Here is a 27,063-nt window from a genome sequence, read left to right on the forward strand (position 1 = left end):
CCAGTGATAGGGAGCTGGCATGCCATTCCACTGGAAATCCTTGGGAGGCGGAAGTAAGTAAGCCATTTCACCATGGATTCCAGAGGCCGGATTCTAAAGAATCCAGCCTCATTTGGGTCTGCGGCGGAATTCTCCGCCATCCCTAGTCCCACCCCCACCCCCACCCCATTCTGAAGGTTGAGATGCCTCTCCTAAGGCTTACTTGCTGGCAGTAAGAGCTTTAAGCTAAAATATGCCGATTTGTTTTGTATTTTTGGCCCTACCCCTTTTGCCTTTGGCCCCACTCACCACAGAAATGTGGTCCCCCAAAGCTTCTCCAAAATGGAATTCAGCCCTCAGTTCTGGACTCCTGGTCCATAGGTAAGGATGGTAGAACGAGTGATGTTCAAGCTCAGCAAGATTCTCCAGACATCAGCTTGCAGCTCGTCTCGCCTTGATTTGCGCTCGCATTTGCGCTCACTGTTCGTTTTGCATGAACAGGAAAATTAAACAAAACGAACAGCTATTGTGAAAGTTGTGCAAGCAATTCCCAAATTTCCACAAATTTCCAGTATTGCACAAATTTCCGCCTAGACTAAAGCGTAGGTGTTTTAAAATGTGCGTGTTTTAAGAAATTTGTCCATTTTGAGGAAGTTGTGCATTTTGAGAGATTTGCGTATTTTGAGAATGTTTTGTATTTTAACAAAGTTTTGCATTTTGAGAAAGTGGTGTATTTTGAGAAAGTGGTGCATTTTTCAGGTACTCATTAAGGCAAGTTCAGGAATTTGTAAACATTTTCAGAGAACATCTGCTCCCATTTGTGTTTGGGGTTGCAAACAAGGCACTTTCAAGTGATTTGCAAACTGAAACAAAATTGTCATACATCCCTACTCATAGGTAGGCTTCAACGAGTACACTCACCATGTGTGGCACGGTCTTCTGGGGACTGTGATGAGTGGCCAGTATCTCTCCCAGCATTGAAGTTGCAGAGATAAGCACGATTGTTTGACAAATAATTGCACGGTGATCCCTGTCTCCTCCCCAGTTCCAAAGCTGGGAGAAAGGCAGAGAATAGGAAGTAGAGGTTTGAAAATCTGTGTCTTAAGACAAGGTGCCCAAGGCAGGTTTGGGCATTCATTGTTTTCTTCACAAATAAAATGTAGATAGGATGTATGGCAGTCTCCCCCACCCTGGTACCCTCCAGATGTGTTGGTCCAACACATCTGGTGGGGATGAGGTTGTGTGGGCTCGAGACTTGAATGAAAAAGGGGCTATCTAAGTAAATAGGAGACTGTGTGTTTACTCTTTTAAATGTGTACTATGTGACCAAGAATATGATTTAAGCCTTAAACCCCTTAACATTTTTTTACCCTTACATGCAGACTAAAATCATTTTAAATAAATAAATATATGGCCTTGGAAGTCTCTCTGTTTCATGCCCTGCCACCATAGGAGGTTACAATGTTGTTTTTCACTTGTACTGGTGTGTCAAAAGGAGGCACCCATGCCAGATCAATTGTACACAGGGTTGTCAGAGAATCCATCCCTCCTGCGAGCTAACCCGTCAGCTGGCCTGTAATTTGTGCAAATTAAGAAATTTATGGCCACAATTTGTACAAATTACACAAATTGTGGTTGCAATTTAAGTAAATTGTGATTTTAGGGGAGGGGGAAACAACCTGAGAAATTTCCCAGATTCTGGGGGGAAGCCCACAGTTCGGCTCACAAATGCAAGCGAAGCCCGGGACTTTGGGGATCTCCATTATGCCCTCAAAGGGCTAGATTTCCCCGCGATGGCCATCCCTAATTGTACATAGGGTGATAAACAAGATGTTGAGCTATGATAATAGATTGCCAACCATGACCCCAACCTGGTAGGCATGGTGCGGTTGCCTGGTTGGGGCTCGAAGACCTGCAAGAAATTGCCAGCTCAGCCCACCCCACCCCAGGTGCCAGTCCACGAGCCCCAGCACTTGCCCAGCTCTGCGCACATGTGTCCACTCCCTCATCGAGCACCATTTCCCACTCAAATGGCTGCTCGTTCTTTTCCATAAGATTCCTATCTATGCAAATGGAGGCCTTAAAAGGGTAATAAAAGGGCATAGATGCCTGTAATGTTGTGGGCATTGCCCCTTTAAGGCCCCCATTTGGGAATATAGGACACTTACTGAAAAGAACGAGCAGCCATTTGAGTGGGAAATGGCGCTCAGCAAGGGAGCGGATGCCTGTGTGCTGCTGCTGAGCACCCCACGAACCGCGCAGCAGCTTGCCCCATGCCGCTCACCTGGGCCAGGTAAGTGCTGGGGGTTTGGCGAGCGCAGTGTAGGGTGGTCCATCCATCCCTAAGCCACAGTGCTTCATGTGCATCCATGGCACAGTAACATGCTTTGTCCTCCATCATATTGTGCGTATCGTTCGATGCATGTGCACCCGATTTTGTCCATAGGTCTTTGAAGCAGCATTTTTGATGTGTCTGGGCTTATAAAGTGGTTTAATTGGTTAAAATGGTACAGCAGTCCAAAGCCATGTTTTGCCATAACGTCCAGTGTTTTTATAGCTCAAGCCCTGTCAGTGACAGACTTCCAGTGCTGCTATTATATGTTTGGCAGTGCAGCGCCTTACTTTCATTTTGGTGCATACCATGTCTAAATCAGTTCGTTACTTTCAGACCGGCAACAATTGTCCTGAAAGTAACCTAAGCCATGCAATGCCAAAAAGTGACCTCAAAAATGATTGTTATTGTTGTTCAGTTGTTAAGTCGTGTCCGACTCTTCGTGACCCCATGGACCATAGCACGCTAGGCCTTCCTGTCCTCTGCTCTCTCCCGGAGCGTGCTCAAGTTCATATTCATTGCATCGGTGATGCTATCTAGCCATCTCATCCTCTGCTGTCCCCTTCTCCTTTTGCCTTCAATCTTTCCCAGAATCAGGGTCTTTTCCAGGGGGTTTTCTCTTCGTATTAGGTGGCCAAAATATTTGAGCTTCAGCTTCAGTATCTGTCCTTCCAATGAGCACTCAGGGTTGATTTCCTTTAGGATTGACTGATTTGACCTTCTTGCAGTCCAGGGGACTCGTACGAGTCTTCTCCAGCACCACAGTTTGAAAGCATTGATTCTTCAGCGCTCAGCCTTCCTTATAGTCCAGCTCTCACAGCCATACGTTGCTACTGGGAAAACCATAGCTTCGATTATGCGGACCTTTGTCAGCAAGGTGATGTCTCTGCTTCTTACTATGCTGTCTAGGTTTGCCATAGCTTTCCTCCCAAGGAGCAAGCATCTTTTAATTTTGTGGCTATAGTCACTGTCTGTGGTGATCTTGGAGCCCAAGAAAGTAAAATCTGTCACTGCTGCCATTTCTTCCCCTTCTATATGCCAGGAAGTGATGGGGCCAGATGCCATGATGTTTGTTTTTTTAATGTTGAGTTTCAAACCAGCTTTTGCACTCTCCACTTTCACCCTCAACAACAGGCTCTTTAGATCCTCTTCGCTTTCTGCCATTAAGGTGGCATCATCTGCATATCTGAGGTTGTTGATAATTCTCCCGGCAATCTTAATTCCGACCTGTGATTCATCCAACCCGACGTTTCTCATGATGTATTGTGCATATAAGTTAAATAAGCAGGGCAACAATATACAGCCTTGTTGTACTTCTTTCCCAATTTTGAACCAATCATTTGTTCCATGTCCGGTTCTTACTGTTGCTTCTTGACCCTCGTACAGGTTTCTCAGCAGACAGGTAAGGTGGCCTGGTACTCCCATCTCTTTAAGAATTTGCCACAGTTTGTTCTGATCCACACAATCAAAGGCTTTAGCGTAGTCAATGAAGCAGAAATAGATGTTTTTCTGGAATTCTCTTGCTTTCTCCATGATCCAGCGAATGTTGACGATTTGATCTCTAGTTCCTCTGCCTCTTCGGAAACCAGCTTGTACTTTCGGTAGTTCTCGGTTCTCATACTGCTGAAGCCTAGCTTGTAGGATTTTGAGCATAACCTTGCTGGCATGTGAAATGAGCGCAATTGTACGGTAGTTTGAACACCCTTTGGCATTGCCCTTCTTTGGAATTGGAGTTTAAACTGACCTTTCATCACCTCCACTGTATATTCATAAGGGATATGATTTAGGTCATACCTGAATGGTTTAGTGGTTTTCCCTACGTTCTTCAATTTAAGATGAAATTTTGCAACAAGAAGCTCATGATCTGAGCCACAGTCAGCTCCAGGTCTTGTTTTTACTGACTGTATAGGGCTTCTCCATCTTTGGCTGCAAAGGACATAATCAATCTGATTTCGATATTGACCATCTGGTGATGTCCATGTGTAGAGTCGCCTCTTGTGCTGTTGGAAAAGAGTGTTTGCATTGATCAGTGTGTTCTCTTGGCAAAACTGTATTAGCCTTTGTCCTGTTTCATATTGTACACCAAGGCCATGCTTGCCAGTTATCCCGGTTATTTCTTGACTTCCCACTTTAGCTTTCCAATCCCCTATGATGAAAAGGACATCTTTTTTTGGTGTTAGTTCTAGAAGGTGTTGTAGGTCTTCATAGAACCGATCAACCTCAGCTTCTTCGGCCTCAGTGGTTGGGGCATAGACTTGAATTACTGTGATGTTGAATGGTTTGCTTTGGAATTGTACTGAGATCATTCTATCGTTTTTGAGATTGTACCCCAGTACTGCTTTTCCCACCCTTTTGTTGACTATGAGTGCTACTCCAGTTCTTCTAAGGGATTCATGCCCACAGTAGTAGATATAATGGTCACCTGAATTAAATTGTTCATTTGAGTTCGCTGATTCCCAAGATGTCCATGTTCAGTCTTGCCATCTCATGTTTGACCACCTCCAGCTTACTTTGATTCATTGATCTTACATTCCAGGTTCCTAAACAATATTGTTCTTAACAGCATTGGACTTCCTTTTCACCGCCAGACACATCCACAGCTGAGTGTCCTTTCGGCTTTGGCCCAGCCGCTTCACTCTTTCTGGCACTACTTGGAAATTCCCTCTGCTCTTCCCCAGTAGTATATTAGACACCTTCCGACCTGAGGGGCTCATCTTCCGGCATCATATCTTTAAGCCTTGTGATACGTTCCAAGGAGTTTCCTTGGCAACAATACTGGAGTGGGTTGCCATTTCCTTCTCCAGTGGACCACATTTTGTCAGAATTGTGTCAAAATGTGGTCCAGTGGACCACATTTTGTCCAGTGGACCACTCTCCGCCATGACGTGTCCGTCTTGGGTGGCCCTGCACAGCATAGCTTATCGCTTCACTGAGTTACGCAAGCTCCTTCGCCACAAGGCAGTGATCCATGAAGGGGTCAAAAATGATGCTTAGAGTGATTTTGGAGGGTGTAATCCACTTTCACCTTCTTTGTCACCCTACGTACAATTGATCACAGATGGATGCCTACTTTTATCATGCTGATGCCAGTAATTCATTTTCTGAAGCACTTTCTGGATGTTGGCTGGCGTACTGCCACTAAAAATGCAGTCTTCCTGATAGGGATGTACGAAAGTCACTTACCTTTTGACGAAATTGATTCGCGGTGGGGGGGAGGCGCTCCGTCTCTCCCCCCGAAATTCTGGCCGGGGGGGAGGTGCTCCATCCCCCCCCAAATTCTGGCCGGGGGGGAGGCGCTCCGTCCCTCCCCCCAAAAATTCTGGCCGGGGGGGAGGTGCTCCGTCCCTCCCCCCCCGAATCCTGGCCGGCCGGGCCTGCAAATGGCGGTGGCCGTAGCCGCCGCCGTTTGCGTCCCTGCAGTCAGCTGTGATAGGCTACATAAATGTTTACGTAGCCTATCACAGCTGAGTAAAAAAAAAACAAAAGCGTGTACGCAAATGGCGGCGCCCATGGGCACCGCCATTTGCGTTCCTTATTTTGGCACGTCTTAGTCTATGTAAACATTTACGTAGACTAAGACGGCGAAAATAAGGGGAACGCAAATAGCATAGCGTCTATGCTATTTGCGTTCCCCTTATTTTTGCCATAGTCTACGTAAATGTTTACGTAGACTAAGACATGCCAAAATAAGGAAGGCAAATGGCGGCGCCTACGGGCACCGCCATTTGCGTACGCATGGTTTTTTTTTACTCAGCCGTGATAGGCTACGTAAACATTTACGTAGCCTATCACGGTGTTTTTTAAAATTTAGCCGTGATAGGCTACGTAAATCTTTACGTAGCCTATCACTTTTTTTAAAAAAAAATTGGAAATGGCGGTGGCGGCAGCTGGTCGGAAGACCGGCCGCCGCAGCCGCCGTCGCCAAACCGCTGCCGAAACTGCCGCCACCAGGAGGATTTGCCCAAGGTAAGTCCTGTCTCGGGGGGGGGGCAGACTGTTTCGCCACCAATTTCGGGGGGCCGAATGCGCTGGCATTCGGCCTCCCCGAGATTCGTGGCGAAATTCTCTGACATCCCTACTTCCTGGACAAAGTGCTCAAAGAGGTGCTTGCCGGTCAGTTTCAGACACCCTTGAATGAAACTGATTATCTGCATCCATTTCGATCAGGCTCCAGGCCTGGTTTTGGAAGAGAAACTGGCTTGGTTGCCCTGTGGGATGACCTTTGCTGAGAAAGAGCCAGGGGGAGTGTGACCCTGTTGATTCTCTTGGACCTGTCAGTAGCTTTTGATACCATTGGCCATGGAATCCTTCTGGATAGGCTGTCTAGGCTGGGAGTTGAAGGTACTGCATTGTAGTGGTTCTGCTCCTACTTGGATTCCAGAAGGTGGTGCTGGGGCATTATTGCTTCTTGCCTTGGCAGCTATGCTATGGGTTCCTCAGAGCTCTATCATATCCCTCATGCTTTTTAACATCGACATGAAACCCCTGGCGGAGGTTATCCAGAGGTGTGGGCTGAAGTGTCACCAATATGTGGATGAGACCCAGCTCTATCCCTCCTTTTCATCAAATGCAGCTGAGGCAGTGAACTGAGGCAGTTCTGAAACAGTGGCTGGGCACAGTCATGGACTGGATGAGGGCCAATAAACTGAGACTCAATCCAGACAAGATGGAGGTAACATTAGTAGGTGGTTTGTGTGCCTGGCTAAGTGATGTTCAACCTATTCTAGAGGGTGTTGCACTCCCCCTAAAGGATCAGGTTTGTACTTTGGGCATGGTCTTGGATACAGCATTGTCACTGCAGACACAGGTGGTCTTGGTGGCACAGAGCAGATTTTATCAGCTTAGGCTGATACATCAACTATATCCTTATCTGGAGAGAAATAACCTAGCTACAGTTAGGTGTGCTCTGGTAACCGCTCATCTGGATTACTGCAATACCTTATGTGTGGGGCTGCCTTTGAAAACAGTCTGGAAACTCCAGCTTGTCCAAAATAGGGCAGCAAGTTTAGCAACAGCAACTGATCTGGAGGGCACCCATTTGTGGAACGCTGATGTACATCAAAGCCACCTGCCAGAAAGGCCTCCCAGCGGTAGCGTCAAGGTACAGAGTCACCTTTGAGACCTGGGTCAACATCTATGCATTTTCAGTATGTCTAAATTTAGAATAAATAAATAAATTTATTTTAATAAATAAATAAATGTAGCTTGTGCCTTCTCAGGAAAAATTCATATGTTACTGAAGCAGCGTTGTTGCTACTGGGAACTGACATTGTGCTCCAGATTCCTAATGGCCTTCCATTCTCCAAAGATGATGCACTCACTGGCTTCAAACTCTGACATCGTGTCCTTATTGATGAGCTGGCTGGCTAAAGAATACTGTGGATTTTCTGACACCGTGGCCGTATTTTATCATGATCTGATGAAGAGCTATTTGGGAGAACGGTCTTAATAGCTTCTGTTAGACCTAGATCCAGGCTGCGATTGTGCCAGAGTTCCCCTCATGGCAACTCTCTCTTGATACGAGGCTGTCCATTAAGCTTAATCATTTTACCACGCTCTCACTAAGTCTTCTTTCTGCCCATCACAATGTGACCAGATGTCTCTAGCTTCTAAAGGCTGATACACATGCATCCATTCTGTGAGGCAGTCCTCTGTGAGGCGAAGAGGACTTCGCGTGAAACAACTGCTGCTGTTAATTTTGGCAACGTTTTTATATTGCCTGGAAGGTTCTGGGTCAAGAAGGGTCTGTTTGCAGAGATGACAGCATTGTCTGTTCTGTCTTCAGGCCACAGCAGCTTCCTCCCAGTGTTTACTGTTGAGGCCATGCCATGACTTACATTAGCCTTGGAGGCTGCTGTGTGTGTGCACCCGTGTGGATGCAAAAGATCTTGTAGGCCTCTCCTGTCCCTAAGGAACCCCCCACCACTAGTGGCTACCTCCTCCCTTTTCTCCAAGGTCAATGTTTTTTCTTGTGAAGAGGGTGGGAGGGACAGGCACGGACAGCTAACTAGGGGTGGGGGCCAAAAGCAAACTTATTTCAAGCTGGTCCTCAATCGGAACACCTGCCAAATGAGCTGAGGCTTTTCGAACTGACGGTTTGTATTTTGAGCTCCTCGAATACTGAATTCTCTTGCCTATACACACACACACACACACACACACACAAACAATTGTTTGAGTTGGGATGACCACGTATGAATCACCACAAAAAGAGGTCAAAGGGGACCTTGATTTATGTCACATTTGCACATGCTAATTTATACGTGTAGATGCGAATTTAGAAATAGCGGTTCTAGCGTAAGTAGAAATACAGTAAATCTCATTGCACTGAAGCCAGGTGACCTGTGTGCCTGCCTGTTCAGTCTGCTGTTCAGGTGCTAACTGTGGATGGGCAACAGCGCTTCTGGCTCTTTATCTTTAAACTGGATTTGGACAGGGCAGCCCTTCAAAGAGAGGATGGCTTTAAGTAGAGGACGGTCCTCTGGCAGCCCTTCGAAGTGAGGATGGCTTCACCAAGAGGTCACCTGGTCACCCTAGCTCCAGTCCAAAGAAATGTAGTTGTTGGGACTTTTAAGTTTAATTTTGTCTGGAGTGTGTGTATGTGTGTGTGTGTGAGGGGGGGGGGAGAGAGAGAGAGAGAGAGAGAGAGAGAGCATGCAAATATTGAAGCAGTCCATTATGTGCCACTTACCATTGATCTTTCATCGTATGCACTCTGTTTTATCTCTCACAAAAGAGATGTTGCATGTCCACATGAACTGGCACTCTGGATCCATAGGTGGCTTTCCTCTGTGTCTCTAATGGTAGGCATCGAAGGGCTTTCTGCTACAGCAGCTATTTTGTAAGAATAAACCTTAAAGAAACAACAACAACACACATGCACAGCCATCAGTGTGCCAGGACCTTTACAGAGTACATGCTGAGTAAGCTCTTCTACTAGTTCAAGGCATCATATTATCTGATTTTATAATAATACAAATATTACCCAGAAAATAGAAAACAGTAAACATATAAATATACCCATATAAATGTCACATATATTACTTTCCAAAGACGTTGCTATGACCGGACTGTTGGATGCTGATCATGGTGCCAATTATTATATTGTCCTCATGGGCATGTATGCAAAGGTGTTTTCTCATGCTGCATCAATAGTTGTTCGCTCTGGCGTAACACCAAGCAGTGGGAATAAGTGTGGACCGCAGGGGCATGCCCAGGCTATATGAATAGCCCCTAAACTTTGTCCCTGCTGGAGTTTAAGCATTATTAGTTAATAGGTTGTGTGTTACTCTTAGTATACTATATACATACAGCATAGTAAGTGTGTTGTGGAACCTCTTAGTGTTTTGCACTAAAGCAGAGCCCCCTGCTGGCATAAGATTATATACTAATGTAGAGTACTGAAGAGTAATACCCTTTCCTTTCTATAATGTAATATTTCTTATAAATGGTCTGTTTGAGCATAAGTTGAAATGTGTGTGTTAGAGACTGCTCGAGCATGATCAATGAAATGGTCCAAGGGCCAACAAGACAATGGGCAAGGCTTGGCTTAGAGGTTCCTTCATGAATATATATTCTTTCTACTGTAGGTGAGACTGGCAGTCCAGTCATGTCTGTTGTCCACGTATATATGACGATCTCTTCACACAAGCCTTAATTTCACTGCCTAATTAACCTGCTAACTTGTGAAGTTGACTGGCTGTCAATTCCTGATAAATCAGGATGGACCAGACAACATTTTGGCACAGAACTCAAAGGGGCAATGCAAAGGGAGAAGCAAGCAAAAAGGAACATTTTCATGGCAAGAGAAAACACACAGCGATGCTATTTTGCAATGAGGCTTGTAAAAATCTTCAACTCCATGGACACACTGTTGGCAATGAATACAAATTGCTCATCAACGTATGAAGGGTTATCCAATGACACTTGTTCTGTTCTTTAATATGGAGACAGGAAGCATTTTATTTTCTCATCTCCTAATCAGAGCACCCTGCTTTGCTTTCTTTTTGTGGCAGTATTCCACACTGCAGCAGAAACATAAAGGAATCTGCGCCCCTTTAGCAGCCATAATGAATGGTCAAAATTGCATTTGGATGGGTCATTTCAGATGTCTCAAAGCATTGCCATGTTAATCCAAGTCAAGCTTTTCCAAATGAAAATTTCTGGCATAAATGCCAGGTTCAGATCCTGATGGACAGTCACGAACTTCAAATGTTTTTCTAACACACTTTCAAGCAACTCTACCTAAGGTCAATGTTTGCTTTGGGGAACTGTGTGGTGTGCTTGGATTATGAAATGGCTGTGGAATGCAGGAGACCAGCAGAGACTTCTCATTGGCTCTTGATGATGTCATACGGGCAACTTAGCGGGTAAAGCCCAGTAGCTGTTTTAAGCAGTTCTGACATTACCTCTTTTATTTTGCCAGTTTAATTCCATTTGAGACCACACTTTTTTTTTGGAAGCAGCAGTTTATAGTGAAACCTTTTTACTAGAAAGTTCAGCAATATTGCTGTGCTCAAGGTAAGGTGAATAACTCTCTGTTTTCAAAAGCTTCGCCACACCGTGCTTTCTTTATATCCAAGTAACCTCTGATGTTGGAGCCAGTAAAAGGAGGTCTTAGATAAGCTCCCACTGAAGCCCCCCCCCCCCACTCTAGAATTCTTACTTTAGACTTCAGCATATGGCCAATATCTGAATAAGTATTTCTGATGTTTTGATGGCCATTTTACAAAGACTATGGCCTTTGCAGCCTTTGGTGAGATAAGTCTCAATATCAGATCATTTAACCTATGGTCTAAAGCAAGCCAGCTGGCGCTTTAAAAAAAACTTTGTAACCTTCATTTTTCAGCAATTTCTTTGAAAAACATTGCAACAGAATCTGCTAAACGTCCTGGAATAAGGTTGTAGGTAAAAGAAGCTCAAACCCAGCAAGAGCCCACATGGTGATATTTGCTGCTATTCTTGATTTTCACCTCAGAAGAGAGACCAAGGAGGGGGAAGAACCCATGTGCCTCCTGGCATCAGGTGAGCCTTCCCGGGGGAGAGCACTCCACAGTTGAGTTGCCACCACTAAGTAGGCCCTTTTCCTGGGTAAAACCTGCCATACCTCAGATGGCAGGGGTATCCAAAGAAGGGTCTTGGTTGAAGATGTCAGTTTATGGGCTAGCACATGTGGAGGCAAGCAGCCTTCAGGTATTCCAGTCCTAAGCCATGAAGAACTCAAAATGGCATTTTGAGTTGTGCCTAGAAATGAACTGAGAGCCAGTGCAGTTGGCAGAGCATAATGTGATCATGATACCTAGTAAACAGACTCACAGCTATGCTGTGAACTTAATGGCAGTTTTCAAACCATCTTCAAAGGCAACTCTAGTTATAACACATTACAGCAGGGGTGGCCCTCCAGATGTTGTTGGACTGCAACTCCCATCAGCCTTAGCCAGCATAGCCAGTGGTAAGGGATGATGGGAGTTACAGTCCAACCATTTCTGGAGTGCCACATGTTCCCCAACCCTGCATCACAATAATGATTTTATAAATCTTTACCACGTCCCCACTTAGGGCACAATCCTATGCATGTTTAGATAGAAAAAGGCCCTAGGCTACAACTCCCAGTATCCCTCAGCCAGCATGGCTTGGTGGGGCGGCTGGGAGTTGTAGGCCTTTTTTTCTTTCTAAACAGGCGCACTTAGTGTCTGTTCTCTAAACTGAAGAAGCTTTTGCCTTTCCTCATAGGGAATGATGACAGAGAATTACGATGATTCTCTGGTCTTCCCATCCCTAATAAAGTTCAGGATTTCTTTGTGGATGCCTGCCACTGTGGCCTCATCCCCAGGTATGAGAACTAGAAACCCATGGTGTACTGAAAGCTATGTTTGATTTGGTGGTGGCGGTGGTGTGGCGTGGCAGGGAGCTGGCTTACTTGGCAAGTGTTGATGTTCTCTGCTAGCACAAATCAAGAGATTTGTGCGAATCATCACAATGCCTGCTAACACTCTATACAGAAAAGCCGTGGCAGCAGCTTTTGGTCATGCTTTGTTCTGGGCTGAGAGACCTCCATTTAAAAGGGAGGGTTGATGAGGAAGCCCAGCTCTTGCAGCACAAAGAACGTTCTGTGTCTTTCACAGTAGTTGTTATCTTTCAGGGTGGCTTCCACTGCTCCAAAGGGATATTTCATGGAACAATTCACAGCATCAATGAAGCTTCTCAGTAAATGGGTGCTAAGTCCGTACAACAGGGCCTGTAAGAGGGCAGGCATTTGTTTTCACTACATGTCAAGGCCTTTTAATCCTGAACCAAGACTGAGTGGACTTTATTTAGGCAGAGCAGGAAGAACTTGAGAGCTGCAACAAATGGTACTTCAAATATTATCATGTATTGTAAAAAAAACCTGCTGTAAATGTTTTGGTTTATTTTAATTTTCCCGGCAGACAATTTTTTCCTAATATTTGGCATGCAGTGTAAAATTTGAACAAGAGGGTGTGGGCAACTTGAGATTAGATGCTGATGGATATTTGCAATATTCTTCTATTTTACCCCTGCTTGAATACTTTAATAAAAGCTGTAGTAAGTGAATGAGGATGCATATAGTGTGTGTGTGTGTGTTGTTTTAAATAATGTAACTGCCACAGGAGGCATTCCCCTTTTAAAATAAAAAGTCGGTCATTTGATAACCATTAGTTAGTACACGGTACCTTAAGGGCAAGGGACACTCATAAAGTAGGTTAACAACCATGTACATAATTTTGACAAATATGTAAAGCCAGGCAGATTCGAGTGTGTTAAGTGCATGCCCACATCTTGATTGTGTATTAATTATTTGTCTTCAACTGATTTTTAAACTTCTCTTTTTGACATTCCAAAGTACCAAGCTATTTTCTGAGGAACAAGCATATTGAAGCAAGCATGCTGTCTTTTACAGAGCTACATATCAATGCTATATGATAATGCATACTATACTATATGCAAACTAAGCAATGACTTCAGTAGTTTGCCATGAAATCCTAAGCAAATGGGGAAAGGCCATAGTTCTGTGTGTTGTGTATAAGGTGTTCGTTTCCATTCCTAGTGTCTTCATTCTAGGCTGTTGGGGATAGATCAGTGGGAGGGTAGATGCTCCGCATGCAGAGCAGACTCAACTCAGGTTGAATCCCCCCAGCATTTCCAGTTAAAATGATTGGCAAAGCAGTATCTAGAAAAGATCCCTGCCTGAGATCCTAGAAAGCTGCCACCTGCCAGAACACACAGCACAGGCAGCTTCATGTGTTCAGTGTTTCAGGGCCAAACTACACATTACATTAATCTCATAGCAGCGATCTGAGGCTTGTCTTACTTTTTACTCTTATGTAAATGTGCAATGGCCCCAATTTGGATCAGGACCATGGCAGTCCAGAAGGGGAGGGCTAAACCTTCCCCCCATGCACACACTAAATCCCCCCCCCCCAGGTCAAAAAATAACATGAAGGGGTAGATTTCAGGGGAAAAAACAGGTGCGGGGGGAAGGTTTAACCCTCCCTTCCCAGAGCACCATGGTCCTGATCCAAATTAGGGCCATGCATACTTACATGAGAGTAAAGCATAGGATAAGCTTCCTCAACACACTACGCAATTCGCATAAGATATAGTTTGGGTTTCAGTCCACCAGCACAGAAGTGTTTGATGAGAAGTATAAAAATCAGCATGAGAACAAAGTTTGTATCAGTCATTTTTGGGACACCAAAGACTATCTTCTGTATCTGTTCAACCCTGAGAAGAGCAAAAACTTTTTTGAAAGCAATGCAGTACACTTTTTTGTGTGTGTGTGCATGCTAAACATATTGTATATATGTGAATATTGGTGGTTTAAGGTTAGATACATTAATGTTTGCTTGACATTTAACTGAATGTAATGAGATGAGCTTTCAGTTGCCTCTGAAATGTGCAGTGTTACACTCTGTTGCACAAATGATTTAGATTTTTTTATTTGCGCAAGTTGACAAGAGGGGAAAACTTTTATTAGGCTAATGAACACTCCAAGGCTCATTAGCAGACACAATTTCTGATTTATAACGATGAATTTTTAGAACATTTTGAAGAATAACATTTACTTTATGACAGACCACCCTAACACTTTGACTTCTGTTGGCTTGCTTGGTACAGCAGGTGGTTAAAGACAGTACAAACATGGCACTATGAAAATTAAAGCAGACTGCCAAATTCGTTATAGAGGAATTCAGGGCTGGAAATAATCTTTATTCCATAGGATACAATTTAGGTAGCTTAGGTTTTATGAAGCCTACTGTACAACTGTGTTCTGCTTTGGAAAAAATGTTTAGTATTACAAAGATACATAATGTTGACTAGCAATCAAGGTGGGTCTTTCCCAACCATCCTGTTCAGCAGCAGAGCTGTGTGTGAGTTTGAGTGCATTTACCTTTGTTTAGGCCAGGGGGATACTGGGCTGAGACAGGAGAGATGTTTAGAAACTTTTTACCTATTGCATCTGGCATGAGAAGACATGAAATACTCTATTAGTGTTCTGGCAAGGTCTTTCTGCAGACATGACGTTTGTGGAAAAGTAATTAAAATAAGGAAGAAAATGTGATTTAAATATGAAAATATTAGCCAACATCACTCCCCACCTTAAAATCTCAGAAGTGTTTCATGCTAAGATATAAGAAACTTTGCCTTCACATCTTTTTTTTCTCTCTTGCTGCATTTGGTGATGTCAACATCTTGGTCTTCATATGGCTCATTTATTTTATTTTTATTTTGCTTGCTTTTTAAAGCAGATTTGGGGATAGTAGACTGAGCCAAATTGGAATGTAGTTAAATCTATTTACTCAGGTTTAATACCATCGCTGATGACTTCCTTCTGTCACTCATGCCAGTCTGACGGTGTGATTATAGCTTTCTCCAAAAACAGGCTTTACTTTAAATCTGTATCTAGCAGTTACGTCTTTTTTTTCATTTTTATTCTTGAATAGGTATAAGGCCCTGATCTGGATCTTAAAAGCTCCCCTACCTCCCACACTATGGTCGTGATCTGGATTAGGTCTACTCTGCCTCCTATAGATGTAGCTGCTAAATGTGGATTCAAAGTAGCACGGCGCCGAGTTTTTCAACTTACTTATTTTCGACCATTCATTGCGGGGAGGGGCGAAAAGAAACTGCACCCGAAAACTGTGGGAAGGGGTGAGAATTTCTCTGAAATTTCTCAGGGTGCAGGGCTGGAGTGCTTACCTTACTGTAAAGAGGTGCCTCTCTGGCTGTCTGAGCTTCGCGGAAAGCCCCCTGGAGGACTTAGCCAGACTTCCTCCCATTGGGCTTTGCAGCGAGGATTTGTTGTTGTTGTTGTTGTTCTTCTTCTTCTTCTTCTTCTTCTTCTTCCTCCTCTTGAAAGGACTTTTACTAACAATAAAGCAAAATAAAAAGTGCCCCACTTAGCTTTCAGGCACTCAGCAGCATGAGAAAGCCCCATGGGAGGAAGGCCCAGCTGTTCTCCAGGGGGCTTTCCAAGAAGCTCAAGCAGCTAGAGAAGCTGCAAGGACAGAGCAGGAGGAAATGGGGAAAGGTAGAGCATGCAGGAGCCCCTCTACCACCTCCTTCCACTAAGGTAAGCACTCAAGCCCTGCAGCCTGAGAAATTTTGGATAAATTCTCAACATTCCAAAGAAAGAGGCAGAAAAACGACTGCCTCTTTCGCAGGGAAACCGAGGTTGCGAAAGGACAGGTGGGGTTTCGGCACAGTGCTTATTCAAAAGTCTGTTTTGGCCCTAGGATATAAATTAAAGCTATTCTGTATCAGGGAAGTAGTGTGAGGGGAACAACATTTTCTGCTCTCCAGTGAGAGTGGTATTCAGATGAGCCCATCTTCACTTGGTATATTATGTTTCTGTGTCTACCATATTGGTATAAATTGCAAGGCTTACTCTTGTTGTATCTAGGTAAATAATCTAGTCAGTCTTGGACAGAAATAACCTTGCCCCAGTTATATCTCTAAATGTTCATTTAACTGGAGAATTAACATACTGAGATTCTTCCAAGATTGGTCATCTAGGTAGAGGGGCTAAGATTGTGAATCATATTGGAAGATGAAAAATCAATTTGATCCATGATAGGTCGTTGGTAATATGCATGATCTGACATGGTTACAACAGTTTGCTCCCTTTCAACTCCTATCATTCCATGTGGATGGTAAGGGTTTTCAGCTGGGGACTTGTAATGTGGAATGGTAACTTCGGCTGCCTACACCCCATGTGTCTACTCCAGTGAGCAGACACATCTGGGTCTCAGCTCCACCACTTGGCCACTGACAGCCATCTAGCTCTATGGTTGTGGTGAAAGTGGAACTAGCCATAGCATAGGATACCATATCACATCCATATTGCCTAATAATGCGTCTGCTGACCCTTAACAGCTGTCATTTCCCAGCATTTTGGAGCTTGAGTGAACATGGGAACCTTTAACACAACACGTTAAACCGAAAGTTTTTTTGTTAATTGAATTGTTAATATTGTCTTTAAATCACTGAGAGCATGGTTTCATTCCAAAATCCATTTTAGTGTAATATCTTTATTAGGCCAACTCAACGGTCACAAAAAACGTGCAAGGTGTTGAGAACTCTAGATTTCTTCATCAGAGAAGATGTTACAAAAAGCAGGTGTGTTTGCCAACATTCAGTCTGGGCTCTACCAAATGATGTGATATTTTCAGATTTCACCCAGATCCAGCCCTAGGAATGCTGGGAACAAGAAAGAAGCAAGCAATGGTTGATCCCTCATTTTTGGAAATATAAAATCAAAATTTACCCAGAACTGTTTCCCATCCTGGGCATACCACTTTGGTTTCTTGATAAATGGAAAACAGAAGACAAGAAAAACTAGGCAGTCTTTATATTAACACAGCTGGAGATTATTTTAGGTGCTCTACTAGGTTAAAAAAAGAAGTGAATAGAGGTCATGTTGCATAGCTTTACCTAACAGTTGGAGGGGATGAACCTTCAGAGAAAGATAGTCCTAGCTTCAGGTTGTATAAAATCCTCCTCCTCCAGTCTAGGGTCTCACTTTTTAACAGCTAAATACTGTATTCTCCAAGTCACACAAAAAGCAAAGGGATCTGTGTTGGCCATAAGCAAAATTCCAACATCCATTAGCGTAATACCTTTATTAGGTCAGCTCAACGTTTACAAAAAATGCGCAAACTTTTTGAGATTGCTTTATCCGGCAAGATGTTACAAAAAATAGCAGGCAGGGGATAAGAGGGGGAAAACGTTGCCCATGCTGAAGTCATGATGACGATGTTAAAATCATGGCATGCTGCTGCTGAAGTCATGATAGTTTTAGGGGTGTATGAACCCCACTCACCCGTCCGGTTCAGAGTGTCCGCTGGGGGGGGGAGGCGATCCATCCCTCCCCCTGGAATCCTCCCCGGCCAGCTCTGCTCTGCGATGAGTCCACGGAGCTGCCAGCCGGGCCTGTCTGCAGTCGGACTTCTGTCCACTGCTGGGCTGTGGATACAAATGGCATCCAGCATAGTGGACGCCATTTGCATCCCTGCTTTAGCCATGATAGGCTGTGTAAGTATTTACGTAGCCTATCACGGCAAAGAGCAGGGACGCAAATGGCATCTGCTGCGCCATTTGTGTCCCTGCTCTTTTCGTGATAGGCTATGTAAATATTTATGTAGCCTATCACGAAAAGAGTAGCGACGCAAATGGCGTAGCAGACGCGATTTGCGTCCCTGCTCTTTGCCGTGATAGGCTATGTAAATACTTACATAGCCTATCACGGCTAAAGCAGGGACGCAAATCGCGTCCACTACGCCGGACACCATTTCCATCCGCAGACCGGGGCAGCGGACGGCAGCGCACGGACCTGGACTGGCCGGCGGCAGGTAGGGTCTGTCCGGGGAGAATTTCACGGGGTGGCAGGGGGAGTAGTCCGTTCCACCACGGACTCCAGGCGGACTCATTGGAGTCTGTGGTGGATTTCTCCGCCATCCCTAGATAGTTTGTGAATCTAGATGGAACAATCCTGAGAGGATGCTGTATTGTTTTCCCATGGGCCTCAGTTTTTGAGATGTGGATGGAAAATGTCATATTCAACAAAAGTAAACGCATAGTTCATGGGTAAGTTATTGTGAATGTAATAGAACACTTGAAGAGCTACCTGGAAAGTGTGCCTTAAAGTTATTTAAGTTATTGAAGTTATTGAAGTTAACCTTAAAGTTATTTAAGTGTGCCTTAAGTGTGCCTTAAAGTTATTTAGCCTGTGGTTTAGTTCTTACACATTTCAAAAGGGACTTTTGAGATGCCTTTAAAATTGGAGAAGCTTTTTTGTTTTTAAGGAAATCATTTATTATTATTATTATTATTATTATTATTATTATTTATTACATTTCCATACCACCCAATAGCCAAAGCTCTCTGCGTGGTTTACAAATATATAGAGTTCATGCTTAGATTTCTCCAGTCTAAGAGAGCAATCCTATGGCCCCTAGCAGTGTCTGGGGGACCGTAGGATTGTTTGGTTCACTGGCTCTGAGGACGGAGACAGGGCTGCGAGCTCAGAGCCAGTAAACTGTGCTCCCCTCCCCCTCATAGCCAGTATGGAGAGAACCGTGCTGGCTACCTCTCCACATTCAGAAACCTGAGCATGGAGATGGGGAAAAGGGGGTGGTCCTGGGGGACAGGGAGGGGAGGAGATTGGGGAAGCTGCCATACAGAGCTTCCTATGCTCACCCCAGCCTCCTTCCCTGTGGCTAGACAGGTGAAATTGCCATCTAGCAAAAATGCAGGGTGGCTAGAGCACGGAGGCGAGGATTGGCCGCCCTGCATTAGGATACTTGGCAGCGTCCGACTTTGGAGACTGCCAACTATCAATCTAGGATTGTGCCCTAATTTAGGGTCTCTAACATAAGACTTCTCTATAACAGTGGTTTCAGCAGTTTACTAATTAGTTGTTTGATTGTATGTATTAGGTCCTCTTGTTCAGTTATTAAGCATGATCAGCAATCAATGTGGATTCAGAGTTAATTTTCCATAACACAGTACTACACAAACTGAGACAAGTTGCCGGTTTGCATGATCAAACAGTTCACTGTGGCTTTTAAAAGCCATAGTGGGCTGAGGTGTGTGTGTGTGTGTGTGTGTGTGTGTGGCCATTTTGAATATTCAAGCCACAACCGCAGCTTGTTGTGTCACCCAAACCTGACAAGGGTGTGTTTTGCAAGGGTTAAACAACCCTCACACAACCCATAGCCTGTTTTATTGAGGACCAGGTTAATCTCTCTCTCTCAGTTCTGTCAATCCCATTCTCCAGTAGTGTTATAGCAGACATGAAGAGAATGTAAGTATTAGCCGTATAACTAAATCCCACTTTTTTTGTCTCTCTCTTTTTGCTCCTGCACCTGTAGTACAGAGGTATAGTAAATCTAGAAGATGCTGCTGGTGGTAACTTGAAGAGTAGTTCACTTGGGAAAGGCAATCAGTTACCTGACTGAAACAAGAGAAATCTCTTAGAAAAGCTGTAACTTCCAGGCCAAAGCTACTGTTAAAAGTTCCCCAAATCTTTGCTGTTGGAATAAGCATTAGTCTGTAGGATCACGTTTGCATACTCTTTGTTCTGGCTAGATGCTTTGCTAATGGGAGCCATATTAAGAAATTTGGCTACATTTCCTAAGGCTGCAACTCTTCTGCACATGATTATGCACTTGCAGTTCCCACTTAAATTAATGGGACATCTGAGTGTAATCAGAATTACAGCCATATAGCATGATCCTGCACATGTTTACTCAGAAGCTATTGTAATTAAATGGGACACCTATGTTCAGGGGCAGAGTACCTCTGGGGAGCAAACAATGGGGAGCGATAGTTGCCTTCATGCCCTGCTAATGGGCTTCCTTGAAGCATGTGGTTGCTCATTGTGGGGAACAGAATGCTGGACTAGATGGACCCCTGGTCCTTGATCCAGTAAGCCTCTTTCATACTCCTTTTATATTCACTCCTATCCACAACACAGTAGGAGGATGTTCTCCCAGGTGATTCTACGAAGGGAATCGCTGCCCCTTTGACAATTTTGCTAATATAGGCAGCTATGCTTGTATGGATTACCTTACACCAAGGTATCAGTGATTCTGTAAAAATTGTACAAAATATGTGTAGCCACCTATTCATTTTGCTCTTCTGGATTCACTTAGTTAGAACTGCATGCAGATGCAGGATGTTTTATCTACACATTTTGAGGTTAAGTAACTACCAGAACGATAAAATTCAGTTCATTTAATCAAGGGCTCATAACTGATTGGAGTTGTAGGCCAAATTATCTGGAGGGCCACAAGTTGCCCACCCTTGCTATAGAGCTTTAACCTAAGCATCGACAACTACTAGCGACATTCTTAATGCTCCATTTCTCATCAATACCAATCTTACCCTTAGGCACACTGTGCTCCCTCTCCCTGCATTTGGGGAGGGGCACAGAGGCAACATTTTATACTGTATTCCCATATACAGTATAAAAATTTTACAGTATTCCCAGGCGTTCCGTATAGAAATTGGCTTCTGCTTCTCTATCTTTGATTTCTAGTCTTGCTTGCCACCAGTACATAGACAAAATCAAAAGCTGGAGAACAGATTACAATACTCCAAAGACTGGAAAATTAAACAGCAAGGTCTTTTGCTATTGGGTTCAAGTGTGAACGTGACTCCACCTAGAGATGAAGGATAAAAGGCTGCATTCATACAAACTTGCTCTTGTTTGGGAAGCCAAGTAACAGTGGCTGCCATGTCACGAGTCAATAAGGAGCTCTTCCTTACTTTGGATTAATCATATAAAAGGGGTAGGGGTGGGGAATGAGTAAATGATATTCTGTTGGAAAGTATATTCTGTCTGAGCAGCACATGTATTGATTTTATTACTGTGTAGTAGTTGGAAGTTCTTAGACATCTGTGCGATGAATCATGGTCCACAGAACAGGAGCAATTAGCTACATTTAGGCCAGGAAAGGTCTTGGAAGGTGTCTAATTGAGTGACTTGCAACAGTGCCAGGAAACAATGTGAATTTGACAAGAATCCCACAATTCATTTCTACATTGGCCCTGGTGGGACATAATTTGCTAGCCTGTACATATTACCCTAGATAACTAATCCAATTCATTCAGCGGCCACCAAAGCCAGATATGTTTGGCTAAAGACTTTTAAAAGTAACGGATGTAGTTAAAGGCAAATCACTTTACAGGCTACTATTAAATCTGTGATCATTGAAACATTATTTATTATTATTATTTTGCCATTTGAGGCCATGCATACTGTGGGGAATATGTAAAACAACTTTTAAAAAAACAAAGGTGCACAAAATGTACCAGAGCTAATGAATCTGAAGAATTGTGTTAACCAAACACACTTTCATTTTGTGACAAATAGAGATTAATTTTTATTTATTTTTAAGTTAGATTATGTTAGGGAGATTTGAAACATTTCTGCCTTCTCCAATGCCAGCAGTGCATTTTTTTAAATGGACATCAGTTTTTATGGACATTTTTTTCTACTCCTAATTGTTCCCTGTTTAACACCTGACTAGATATTTTGTCTTGAGATGGGTAAGGTTATTGCTAATCAGCACCCCAGTGTATGAACAGAAGCATGTTGTTATTGTGCATTATGCTGGGTTGTTTCTGATCAATTGCTCACTCAAAGCACTGACTCAGCTAGCTGTTGAATGTCTGAATTGTCCCAATGTCTGTGTGTCACCAAAAGTCAATTCCTGTTCAGTCGTGTACTTTTTACGAGGTATTGGCCAGGTTGTCATTTTGATCACTGTTCCCCATGTGTAAAATCTGAATGTTAATGACCTACCTCCCACAGCTGTAATGAGAAAGGACAACCTATTTTCTACCAAGTACTCAATATTAGGGTTAGATGAATCAGTCTGTTCCTGGGCTGTGTCAGTTTTGCATGTATTAATTCATAAGTCAGGTCTATCCCATTTCCATATCAATCCGCATGTTTCCTTAAAAAAAAACCCGACAACCATCAGCCACATGAAAATTCACATTTTTTTAAATTGTGTGTGTGTGCAAACTATGCATTTTTGTATGAATTTTACCCCAAAGGACTAATTTTTGTATAAATTTTAACCTAAAACGTGCATTTTGTACACATTTGGGTATATTCGTTGAGCTGAGAACTGTGTCACAAAAATTAGAGACGTGAAAACTGAAGGATAAAGATGTTCCAATCCATGTACTAGTCGAGGAAGTGCAAATTAAGGGCGCAATCCTATTCAGATAGGTGGCTGCCTCCGAACTAGGAGGCGACTGCCTATCCAAAGCAGGGCAGGAGAAGCACAGATGGGATCGTTCCCTCTGCACTTCTCCTGCCCTGCATTTTCAGCTAGACAGCCGATTGTGGCTGCCTAGCTGCGGGAGGGCAGAGCAGGGGAGGAGGCTGCTGTACAACACATTGGATGTGTCGCACAGGCATTTCCGCCCTCCCCACCCTGGAACCCCACCCGGAACGCCCCTTTTCAACCGTTCTGCGCTCCTCTTGCGAGCACGGAGGATGGGGCTGTTCCGCACTGCTTCCGAGGCAGCGCAGAAGCGCGAGGAGGTCGGTTCTCTGGGAACTGACCTCAGAGCGCAGGCTCCGAGGTCGGTTCCCGGAAAACCAGATATCCTATGGCTGTCTAGCCGCTGTCTAGCGGCCATCGGATTGCTCCCTAAGTCAGTTTGCTTAAAAATGTGGCTTGAGCAAAATCCTCAAGCAGCCTACTCAATATATTAAGGAATACCATAGAATTGACAGGAAGATTCAAAAGGAACCTGATCAGGAGTACCACTGAGAATAAGCAGGCCCTTATTCAGTAACTGATGTAAATGTGGGTTGGGATATTTCAGCTAAAGTTCCCATCCCCCCACCCCTGAACATGAATCTAACAGGGAAGGGCCATGGCTCAGTGGTGGAGCACCTCCTTTGCATGCATAAGGTTCCGGGTTTGATCCCCAGCATCTCCAGGTAGGGAAGGAAAAATTCCTGCCTGAAACTCTAGAGAGCTGCTGCCAGTCAATGTCGACAGTACCGGGCCAGATGGCTCAGCAGTCTGACTTAGTATAAAGCAGCCTCCTATGTCCCTAGTGCAGATTGGTATAGCTGCCCTGCAGCACTGTGTTCAAAAAAGCGCACGCACATGCGCACAGACACACACACACACACACACAGACACACACACACACAGACACACACACACACACAGAAAGATAGAAAGACTAACAGAGTATTAGAAATATATATTTTAAGCTAAACGTTTCGACTTCCACCCTCATTAGTAGCTGTGCTGTTAAATGGGTATCCCCATCTTTCTTATAAATTTTACCTTAAGCCTGACTGCATCCACAGTGGATCCAGAGCCTTCTTGGTGCTTTGTTGTTGTGCCGCTTTACATCAATCTCTCTCTCTCTCTCTCTCTGTCTATGGCTGAATCTACACATAGCAGTTTTACCGTTATCATACTGCAATGATATCTGTTGGTGCACATGACAATGGTCACCAATAGTTATCACTGAAGTATGATAATGGTAAAACTGCTATGTGTAGATTCAGCCTGTGTCTCTGTCTCTATATCTGCAAATAAAACAATAACAAAAGAAAAGAAAGTGGGGAGCCACAAAAGAAAGAAAAAAGAAGACTACAACAACAAAGGAAGAACATATCATAAAACATATCCCTACACAATACACCACCCTTAATGAAAGAAAGAAAGAAAGAAAGAAAGAAAGAGAAAGAAAGAAAGTGGGGGGAGTATTTAACACTTCTGTTTCAAATATATACATTACTATAAGCAGTCCATATATCTATATGAAATTGACAGCTGTAGAAGATACATTTAAATGTAGCAAGAGCAGTAAGATCTTCAGACCTTTGAATGATAGGTGGTGGGTGTTTATCTTTCCACGCTTGAAGTATACATCTCTTTGCAAACTGTAAGGGCTCTCAGTATCCACTTTTCCTGACCATCTGTTAATCCCCACATCACAGGAATGTAATCCAAAAGCACATGAACATCTGCAATTATCACAAACTTTTCAAGAACAAAATTTCTATGAGCAATGACTCCCAACCAAAAAGAAGCCACTACAGGACATGCCCACATCATATGCCTCAATGAGGCATTGTCCACATTACATCACCAGCTTCTAGCAGAGCTAGTCAGCTTCTTATCAAGCCTCTGTTGTATCCAGTATATGCGAAACATCAATATTATTAGATCAGCCTCAGTTTTAAATCTACAGAAATAATACCTATGGAAACCAGGACAACTGTCCATTGATTAGGCTGTATAGAGCATTCCAACTCCCATTTCCCTCTGACATTCTGAACATCTACATTACTACATTCCAAAGGACATTTATAAGCACCTATTGTAGGCTTAGCTTCCTGTAAAGAATCAATCAATTCCTCCAACAGTGTAGGAAGAACTGAAGTACTCATCGCTCATGGCCTATATCTAGACTCCAACAAATGCTGTAGCTGAATATACTGCCAACTAGCACTAGATGATAAGTGATAGCTAACTACAATACTGAAAATGATAAAAACTCATTGTCCAATCCTATTAACTGATAGTAAGAATACATCCCGCCATCAGGCCAATTCCTCCACATAAAAGGCCACCTCTCTATGTTCAAGACTGGATTCTCCAGAGTTAATTTAGCATGAGAATATGGATTATACAGCACCTGCCAAGTCTCTCCTGCTGCCAAAATTGCTAGTAGAGCCATTCATTTCTTTTTTTAATATACCGAGATACTAACACTATCTAGCCATACTTGACTTCAAGTATTTTTTTTTATCTTGTGGGAACTCAACGTTGAAAGGAAATCTGAAGGAACTATGCTTACGCTTGGTATCTTTCGTGAAAAGCGATTTGTTTACACAGCCACTTTCAGTGTTCATAGTCTTCCTAGGGCTATGTGCAGAGCTAGTGTGATTAGAATATCAGACTGGGGCTGGGGAGTCCTGGGTTTGAGTCCTCACTTAGCCATAAAGCTCAGTGGGCCAGTCATTACCTCTCAGCCTAATCTGCCTCACAGGGTTGTTGTGACGATAAAAACGGGGAGAGGCAAACCATGTGCACCACCTTGAGCTTCTTGGAGGAAGGGCAGGATAAGAATAAAATAAATTAGATCATTTCTGTAGACCAACAAGGTCTTCCTTAGTTGTGGTACTGTCTGACCCAGGAAAGAGTAGTGTAATAAGTGTACAAACAGTGTACAGCAGAGAAGCCTTGCTACAGAGGAGAAAAGCCTTCCCCTCAACTCTTAATTGCAGCCACTTCCCCTGTTTTACACAAATCAAGGTTACTGTGTAATTGACTAGACTGGATTGTAAGTACCTTCTGCTCTAGTCAGTTTCACTCCTGTGCTGACTCCTTTAAGTGCTTCTCTGTTTAAAGGGTGCGACACAATGGCCCTGATCACAACAACCTTTTGGGTTAAAAACTGATGGAGACTGCCGTGCATGAACGGGCACACCACCTGCAGCACACCTCCTCCTTTCAATCTACCAAACAACTCACAATTGGCTCCTTTGTAGGTTGCGCAGCGTGACATGTGAACCTGGACCCTTGGGTTGTTTAGGGGTTAAACAACAAACCTTGGGCTAACTACTAGGGTTAGCCGTTAAACGCTCACTCATGCATGACAGTCCATCGGTTCTTAAACCAATGGGTTGTTGTTATGTGTAAATCAGGCCATGATAGTGGATTTACACACTGTGCTATACTATTTATTTATACGATATATTTATTTATTTCTATTTATTATTTCATTTATTTACTATATTTTATATATATATATATATATATATATATATATATATATAGTGTGCTATACTAAAATAAATAAATGGAGGGAACAATCCTATAGTCCCTAGAGAGTGTCTGAGGGGCCACAGGATTATTCAGAGTCCCCTCTCTGATATCGGAGACAGCACTCCAACCTCGAAAGGGGGAACTGGAGATCGCAGCTGGCACGGAAAGAACTGCACCAGCTGTCTTCCGAGGTCAGGAACTCGACCTTGGAGAGGGGGAAAAGGGGGCTTTTCAGTGAGTGGGGATATAAGCTATCCTGAGCCTCTTCCAGCCTCCTTCCCCCTCTCTCCGAAGCACCATCACTAGCTGGGCAAAAAAACCCTGCCTAGCGAAAAATGCAGGGTAGGAGGACAGGGAGGTGAAGATCACCTCTGTTGCTCCTCCCACCCTGCATAGGATGATCATATGCCTCTGAGTTTGGGGGCTTATAATCATTGAGGTCGCAGTCGATAGGATTGCATTCTAAAAGGTTTTAAGAAGTGCTCCAGGCATTGGGATAAGGGAAACTGTTATTTCTCAACAGTAACATCACAGGTACTGTCTAATTGGTGCCTACAACATCCATACACATCTGTTGAAACAATATGGACTATGCTGTTGGCAGCTATTTTCAGTATTTCATACTAAAAACAAATTTGACTAGAGACCATAAAAATGTATTGCAGGCTCTACAGAAAGGGAAACAACCTGGTGCTCTCTAGAAGTTTTGGACTATAGTTCCCATGTGCTCCAGCTACATGGCCAGGGATTGTGGGGGTTGTAGTCCAAAACATCTGGAGTGCACCAGGTTGCCTATCTCTGTTCTACAGTATCACCCCCAAGCCTATAAACAGCCTAACTTAATAACTACTTTTTAATGATGAATGTGTGGGATTTCTGAAAAGCATCTGCGAACAATGGACATGGAATAAA

This window comes from Heloderma suspectum, chromosome 1 (assembly GCF_057233095.1).
Source record: "Heloderma suspectum isolate Gila_16-S chromosome 1, 16-S_ref, whole genome shotgun sequence".
NCBI lineage: Eukaryota > Metazoa > Chordata > Lepidosauria > Squamata > Helodermatidae > Heloderma > Heloderma suspectum.